This window comes from Dysidea avara, chromosome 2 (assembly GCF_963678975.1).
Source record: "Dysidea avara chromosome 2, odDysAvar1.4, whole genome shotgun sequence".
Taxonomy (NCBI): domain Eukaryota; kingdom Metazoa; phylum Porifera; class Demospongiae; order Dictyoceratida; family Dysideidae; genus Dysidea; species Dysidea avara.
The window spans coordinates 38,843,845-38,850,342 of record NC_089273.1 but is presented as its reverse complement, the minus strand read 5'-3'; the positions used below and the strand labels follow the sequence as shown (position 1 = coordinate 38,850,342).

Genomic DNA, 6,498 nt, shown 5'->3' with positions numbered 1-6,498 from the left:
TCCAACCCAACAAACTATATATTTCTGAGATCAGCAATCAATACTCTATCTAGTGAGCATATAAAAAGCCCATTTTTCCAAAATTTAAAAATCAGGCTGGAATGCCTAATATAAGATTGCCACTAGCTATAATAAGACAATGTTGACATAATAGACACTGAAAATACAAGATTAGCTACAGTATGCACACAACACACCAAAATCATGAATTATAAATGCAGCTCAGTAGCTAGCTATAGTACAATAAAACAAATGCTAAGAGAAATCATAGATGTATAGCTATATAGCAATGTGTGGCATGCAGAACATATAGTTATTCTCTACAAAAAGTAATAAGCATATGAACCAGTTGAAGTTCTGAACTTTGTGGCCATTTTAGAAGAATATTTGACAAATCGCTGACAGTGTTGTTTTGTTGACTTCAGGCCATCATAATAGAAGGGACGTCCATGCCACATTATGTTAGAGACAAAATGTCCTCCAGAATTGATGGTGCAACCGCCAAGCCAATAATGCTGATCATACGTAAATGATAAGTGACAATGGCAATTTATTGATTTCTTTGAGGCTGGTTGATTCTATGCTTATCAGAATTACCCATGGACTTTTACTGGTAAACAGGCTTGACAAAACTTTTGATTCACCTTTGCATGCATAAAACTGATCCCTTGCACTGTTTGCTGTACAGGCAGTAGCATCAATTCGATCAGTGATGGTATATTGTGCCTTTCCAGGTGGCTTGCTGGGGAATTCAGTTCCACAATAACCCATGACATGGCCTGGGATGGGAATTATATTCTCTGTATTGGATGTAAACGAAAATGTGGTTTGATAACCAGTCTTTACTAAATTCTTGTTTGGGCAATGAGGTGACATACACATCTGTTGTATCTGTAATTTCCACACATGTGAAATCAAACATAAAAATCCACTGTTTTCAGTTTCATAACAATTAAACTTTCCATTTGCAGTTCGAGGAAAATTTAGCTTTGAGTGTACTGCTTTCAGTATCAGTGATTTACCTTCATCAAAACAGGAACTATTCTCTAGCATCAAGGAAAGGCCAGCTTTTATAGAATTTTCCATCTCACTGTCATCCAAGTGTGACAGAAATCATGGATGCTGTTGGCAGTGCAGAATTAAGATGGTCAAGAAGTTGTCTGAAGTACAAGTGTTTGTAAAATCACTGTGGCTCCACTTTAATGTACTAGGTATGGTATATTGGCTACAAACAAATTCTTCTTGACGTTTAGGCAATGATACATTAAGCTTTACAAGACAAGCTTTGTGGTACCAGTCACAACAGATCCAGCACTGGTATGCCGCATACTGCTTTTGCTGCTTGCTGTAGATCGCCAGTGAAGTAGATCTATCAATCCAAGGAGTCAAGCAAAAGCAATGAAGTTTAACTTCATCCATCTCAGACTGATAAAGATCCTCTGACGTGGTAGAAAGATCAAACATTTTATCATTAGCCTATTTCAAAGACGTGTAAACACTTTGTAGCAGCTTCATTGTCCAATTCCACTTTGGCCAGGTCTAAGTGTTCATCCATACAATCTGCGATTGGTAGCACTGCTGTAATAACATCTGCATAATCAGTGTTAAAGCACTGGACTGATGTGTGATAAGCAAGAGCTGACTGAGCTAACGTGCGGGCAGCAATTCCAGCATGATAGTTCAGTTCCATTCTGTCAGGCTCATTGTATGCTGAAACTACCTATGGATATAAACAGAAAACTAATATATATAATATATATATGTGACCGGATTAGCGAATAGGGGTCTTCCACACACATCCAATTTACCTATAACCTTACAGTAGATGGTAGCAATATACATGAACTTATCTATGATCATGGGCAATATATTAACTATCACCAGGTAGAGGACTTTTTGAAGGAAAATATGGGGTCTGCTTTTAGGATTGAGTCAATTTTACTTTTATGTCTGCAGCAATTCACCCTAAGGCCATGAAATAATGCGACTGCCTCAAAATTTTAAGTTGGCTAAGTAGTGAAAAGCATACTGAGAATATTATAGCTACAACCTTTATGGTGATGTTTCTTCTTGTGGGGCAAGTCATGAGTAGGAGATGATAGTTCACATTTAGTTATTCAATGGAGTAAACCTAAACTATCATCTCCTACATATCACATATGACAGAGAGGAATGTGCAGTATGTGTTGCGTGTTACAGGTGTATTACAATTTGTTTTAACCACTGGTGTTAACTCATGATCAACCTGTACTGGGATTACCAAATACATTAGGCCAGGAAAACTTGATTACTAGTTTCTCATCCACTAAAATTCAAATTTCCATGCGGGTGGGAGGTTATTTATCATTATTCATTAGTAAAGAAATACTCCAAATCAAGCTGTCTGTTATAAAGGTTAACTAAAACCTTTTAAGAACTATTACTGACGTATTAGCTACCTTTTCTGAGGTGCAAGTGACATTTGCTGTGCTGTAAAATGATAACCAGCCTTCCTAACATCAAAATACGTGTGCACGTGATTGATAACAGCAACAATGAAATTAGAGGCGGTGAGGTAAAAAGGGATACGGGTGGGGATGAGAAACAATTAATCAAGTTTGCCTGGCCTTATTATGTTCACAAGGGCATGCTACTAGCTATGTGCTTCACTGTACTAGCTAGATGATAATATTGTCAGCCCTTCTTCCCTGATGTAACTACCAAGACATTCAAGGCTCTCATCTTAAAATCTGGGCCAGTAACCCACCTTGGTTTATTCTGGATCAGTGACTGCATCTCCTACTGGTATATGTGCACAGGTGAAAATTGGTAAAAATTTAAAGTTGGTTAAGTAGTGAAAAGTATACAGGGAATATTATAGCTATAACTTTTAAGGAAATGTTTATACCAGTATATAGGACCATGTGATCAGTAGGAGATGATAGTTCACATTTAGTTATTTAATGGAGCAAACCTAAGCTATCATCTCCTACATATCACATACAAAAGAGAGGAATGTGCAGTATGTACACATGCAGGTGTTACAGATGTATTGTTCTAACCATTAGTGTTAACTCATGATCAGACATTATATGTGCATAAGAGCACAGTGCACATGCTACTGTGCATGCGCTTCACTGTACAAGCCAAACAACAACAGTGTCAGCTTTCCTGATGTAAATTTGGACTCTCAACTTAAAATCTGGGCTAAGCTGGGTAGCCACCCACCTTCATTTATTTTTGGATCAATGCCTGGTGATGAATGTTATAGGTGACTGCTCTATTAGAATATCTCGATCTTAAGCACCTCCAATGCAGCTATAACTGATCCCATGCATGCAATGATCCGTGCCCTTGTTGGATAACCTTTTAAGCACAAATCCATGCAGTAATAATGCCTGCAGTGCTCATTATTCGAGATTGATAAATGAGAATAGCTATAGCTACGGTCGGCTGCAGTGTTCCGTCACAAACAACTTATAGCTATGCATCATTGGCTGCATGCGTTAGTGGTCCACCCGGACCCATTTTGGTCTACCAATATTGGTCCGGGTGGTCAGGAGTGCATGTGGCCAACTAGGTTTGGGCCGGACCAATTTCGGATGCTAAAAATGGTCCGGGCGGACTAAATTTGGTCGACTGAAAATGGTCCGGCCGGACCGATTTTTTCCCCGGACCAAATTTTGCGTTACAGTGCCCACAAGGCGTTACACAAATTAAAAACCACGTGCAAATACAAAACAATGCAATGTTCAGAATTATATGTTTAAGAATAGGTCATGCATTACTCATATTTCGCTTCACTGCTTCAGGACTCGTATTCCGTGGAGGGAAGTGCGTTTTGATCAAGACGTTGAGCTAGCACTGACTGGGAAGCTGATAGTGAAGATTTCTTTGGGGGGACCATCTGCAGCAGGGCAGACCATCTGCAGCAGGGCAGACCATCTGCAGCAACTTTACATGGTCCGGCCGGACTACTTGAGGCGCGGTAGTTGGTCCGGCCGGACCACTTGCGGCGGGGGACCACTTGCAGCGTGACAGGGTACGTAATTATGTTCTGTTGTAAATAAACGCCTTTAAAATTTATATTACTACTAAATAAGCGCACCGGAATAGGCTTGCGAGGCTGTTGTCTCATTGCTTGTCTTCTCGTGTTAAAGGGATTTAGTCACAATTGGTGAGTTTAACTATTCATGTACTTGTGTTGTAAAACTTAATTGTAAAAAGGCGATTAGCACATATGGCAAATCGACTCCTTGGATTTGGTGACTCAACTCCTCTCAAGCTAACTCAATTGCAAACAAGAGTTGATGTGTACAAATACTCCTTCCTCCCTCGAACAATTATTCAATGGAACTCCCTTCAAATTCCTAACATCGACACAATAGATCTTGAAACATTTAAGAACGCTGTAAGTAATATAATATAATATGTGATTGTAATGCTCATTAGCGTGTTGCCCCTAGTTGGCTTTGCTAATTAACAATAATAATAATAATATAATACATGATAAAACATGTATTTGTCACTGCTATATTTAGAGGTTGTAGCGTTTGTATATCTTAGTAACTTAATAAATAATCTTCCATAGTCACTAATCACTAATAGTACAGTGAAAACTGGTCATTATTCAGGTCGTAGGGACAAACTTTTCTGACCTAGCTTATTAAAGAGGTGGCTGCATTTTTCGGCCTTAAAAAAGGTGAGAAGCATGCTGTTCTAACTAGCTATAGAGATGGATTTAGTGTGTGGCAACGTATGAGACAGTGAGTGCTGGCAGCAAGGGTGCTGCCAATCTGTTAGAGCACCAAAGGCACTGCTTCAGATGAGCGTAAATCGGATGGCTGCAGGTTCGAGGCTACCTAGGTCCAGTCATGGATTTTTTCTCCTTTCTCCAACTTTTCAAACACACCTTATGTAGCTAAAGTCTTTGAGCAGGCTGTAGGACCAGGTGTCCTACAGACCTTCAGCACTTGTGCTGTAAAGCATTAATAAATAAACTAGTGTCCATTTGGTTCTACTTGGGGTACTTAAAGATAATGAGTTACTCTTTAGAATTCCTATGGATATAGCTACATGAAAATAACAAGGAGAAAACATCCTGACCACCTGGTACACTCCTGTAAGCGTTCGAGCGTAAATCGGATGGCTGCAGGTTCGAGGCTACCTAGGTCCATTCATGGATTTTTTCTCCTTTTTCCAACTTTTCAAACACACCTTATGTAGCTAAAGTCTTTGAGCAGGCTCTAGGACCAGGTGTCCTACAGACCTTCAGCACTTGTACTGTAAAGCATTAATAAATAAATAAATAAATAAAAGACGTAGGCAGTTGGCTGTCAACCCAAAGTGTAAAAAGTTTCACTATTGGTCCTTATGAGCTCCTGATGAAGAAAGTGATGAAGTCATTATCTATAGGATATATATTTTTCAGAGTATCCATTTCAGTTCTACAATATAGTAGCCAAGCATAAGATGAACATAACACAGCATTCCAGTGGTTTAGTGGTGACCACAACACTGCCTGAGTTAAACTGTGGTGAGATTTGAGACTACCAGAAGCCCTGGAATACTTTCAACACATGAAATACCAAATATCTAATGCCTGACTTTCATCCACAGTGGACCTGTCTTCGTGGCCACTTGTACAGATGGGAAACAGCTGCCACACGGTCTTGTGAGTGAAACAGCCAGTTGCCACACCCCTTAATTATCAATTTGTAAAATATTTAGCAAAATTGTGTGTGCAAGAGAGTAGGATGTTGTGCATCAGCAGTGCCATGTATATGGTTGCTGCCTAGCAGTGACACATCATGAGTATTGAAGTCACAATGCGTTACTGTATCATCCATCTAAATACAATCTCTGAATGTGTCATTTTGTGTAGAGAGCTATCTTCCACAAGAAGTGACCTGCTGGTTTCAGTGCATATATTGTTAACCATTAATATTGTTCACCATTGTGAACCGTATGTACAGTGAAACCTCATTTAGCGGCCACCTCTTTAATAAGACCACCTCATTATATTGGCCACCTCTAGTAGGTCCCAAATATAGCTAAGCATTACTTATGACCTCATTAATAAGGCCACCTTGTTATTTAGGCCAAATTTTTTGGTCGCACAGCTGGCCATATTAATGAGGTTTCATTGTACTTATGTGAATTTTTATTTTTCTTAACTTTTCTTCAGGTTTACTGATGGGCACTATGAAACATTGTTGACTGATATGTGTATAATGTGGTGACTTGAAATGGTAAAACAGTACGTAGCATGTCTTGTATGTACATGTAATGTGTTGTAATGTGTCCACACATCCACACATCTTAAAAATAAATATAATTGTATTCTCTATAAATAGTCAGTTCCATTGTGCCAGTGGGTCATAAGAGGGTTGAGTATGGATCACGCAGGACATTTGAGACACATTTTGTCCTGGCCAAGTGGATCTCATCCACTGACTGAATATACAGGATCAGATCACGTATATAAATTACGGTGGAACTTGTTTATTGCCACCTTCA

General features: G+C 39.2%; 1 long non-coding RNA gene across 1 annotated transcript; it reads left to right on the top strand.

The window, feature by feature from the left end:
- Nucleotides 1-4,085: 4,085 nt before the first annotated feature.
- Nucleotides 4,086-6,289, top strand: LOC136244947 (uncharacterized). Its single transcript, XR_010695668.1, has 3 exons — nt 4,086-4,156; nt 4,207-4,390; nt 6,167-6,289. It is a non-coding gene; the product is annotated as an uncharacterized lncRNA (long non-coding RNA).
- Nucleotides 6,290-6,498: the final 209 nt, after the last annotated feature.